The sequence below is a fragment of the Rutidosis leptorrhynchoides genome, chromosome 2, assembly GCF_046630445.1.
Source record: "Rutidosis leptorrhynchoides isolate AG116_Rl617_1_P2 chromosome 2, CSIRO_AGI_Rlap_v1, whole genome shotgun sequence".
Taxonomy (NCBI): domain Eukaryota; kingdom Viridiplantae; phylum Streptophyta; class Magnoliopsida; order Asterales; family Asteraceae; genus Rutidosis; species Rutidosis leptorrhynchoides.
The window spans coordinates 60,997,672-60,999,853 of NC_092334.1; the positions used below are offsets into that span (position 1 = coordinate 60,997,672).

At 32.6% G+C, this 2,182-nt stretch overlaps 1 non-coding gene across 1 annotated transcript; it reads left to right on the top strand.

The window, feature by feature from the left end:
• Positions 1-484: 484 nt before the first annotated feature.
• LOC139895094 (small nucleolar RNA R71) lies at positions 485-591 on the top strand. The gene has a single exon (XR_011775561.1). It is a non-coding gene; the product is annotated as a small nucleolar RNA R71 (small nucleolar RNA).
• The last annotated feature ends 1,591 nt before the right edge of the window (positions 592-2,182 follow it).

A 2,182-nucleotide genomic window follows, 5' to 3' on the forward strand; every position in this document is an offset into this window, starting at 1 on the left:
GATTGTTGTATGGAACATTTCGGTTATAATTCTGGTTTTATTGTAGATTGGTCTTGGCGGCTGATAATTATTCTGATAATTATTTCCAGGCCTTTGGTTTATGTATGAAACATTCTCTCTTTGTTCCATTGTTAGTTCAATACTGAGACAATCTTTTGTTAAATGTGGTCCTCCACACTGCTCACAACTAATTCGTATTGAGTGAATATCCTTAGTCATCTTTTCCATTCATCTCTCGACAGCATCTATCTTTGCAGAAATGGAATCTAAGTCATGGCTAGAATCGGCTCTAGCTGCTTTAGATGATCTAAGGATATCTTTTTCTTGGTGCCACTCATGTGAGTGGGAAGCAGTGTTATCAATAATTTTGTAAGCATCAGTTGCTGTTTTCTTCATAATGGAACCACCAGCTGCTATATCGATGTCTTTTCGTGTAGTGATGTCGCATCCTTGGTAGAATATTTGTACTATTTGACAAGTGTCTAAACCATGTTGCGGACATCCTCTCAATAATTTTCCAAATCTTGTCCATGCCTCATAAAGAGTTTCATTTGGCTTTTGTGTGAACGTAACAATTTCTCCTTGAAGTCTCACGACTTTAGATGCCGGAAAGAATTGTTTAAGAAATTTTCAACTAAAACGTCCCATGTATCAATCGCCCCTTCAGGTAACGATTCTAACCAATCTTTGGCTTCTCCCTTTAAAGTCCAGGGAAATAACATGAGATATATCTGTTCATCCTCAACTTCTCGAATTTTAAATAGTGTGCAGATCCTATTAAATGTACGAAGATGTTCATTTGGATCTTCCTTCGGCGCACCACTAAATTGGCATTGATTAGTCACCATGTGTAGGATTTGTCCTTTGATTTCATAATCTGGCGCATTAATGTATGGTTGAGTAATTGCGTGACCTTGGCCAGTGCGTTTAGCTAGCATTCGGTCTTTCATACTTAGAGGTTCCAGATTTTCCATGATTGAATTTGTTGATTCTGAATCACTAGAGGATTCTGATTTAATGGTTGGTTCCTCAACAATCTCTGTTTGAATGATTAGTGGTTCCGAAGGAAAGATTAGTGGTTCAGGATTTCGAAATCGTCCCTGAATATTCTCCGGATTCTCAATTGTGAGGTCGGGTTCAAAAAATGGATTATCGGAAATTTGAATTGGAGTACTTGGTCGACTGGATGACAATTCTAAAGAAAAATCAACGGCGACAATATTTGCTAGATGTCTTGATCGAGTTACAGGTGGTGAACGTACAAAAGGTGGTGAACGTTTTGCTCGGTGCATTCACTGAATATCCTATTAGTTTTTTTTTTTAAAAGAAAGAAAAAATTATATAAGTTATCCAATTAATAGACTTTTCTGCTTTTACCCACGTTTCGAATAGCCAATAGATGTAGCAGGGAGCCGGAACCCTTTAAATCGGAAGCTCACAACTCAGCCACTAACAAATCCAACTATTACTACGAAGCAGAAAATTTGGATGTCTATCAATTTAACCGCTTAAAATAATTTTTCATCGAAGTTTAAAGAAATTTTAGAGAAGAAATAGAAAATTCTATGTCCTAAAAACTAGAATGTCGAGAAATAAGAAATAAAAAGAGCGTGTCAAAAAACGTCGAAAAATAAAAGGTTGAAAAATAATAGGCGTCGAAAAATAAAAATAAGAAAGTAGCGCGTCGAAACTTAAAAAGGAACTAAAAACTAAGAATTAAAAGTTGCGTCTAAGTGTATTAAAGCTTAAAAGGAATTCTATATCCCAAATGGCAATAACTTAAAAAGGTACTAAAATTTAAAAACGGCGTCGCAAAATTCTAAAGCACCTAAATCTTAGTCTAAAGAAAAAGTACTTAAGGGATTTTACGGCAAAGCCTAAAAATCAAGAAAGAAAAAAAACTATGGCAAAAACTATAACTTAGAACTAATTACGAGCGAAAAAAATACAAATATTACGCTAAAACAAAAAAAAAGATACAAAATATAAAAATATACTTAAAGTTGTAAAAACACAATTTTTATAAAAATATTATTTTTATATTATTTATTTTATATAAGTATTAATTTTATAATTTATTAAAACTAATTAAACTAAATAAAACAAATTAATAAATAAACTAAACTAAATAATATATAAAAAAAATATAACCCTGATTAATAATAATAATTAATTAAACAAC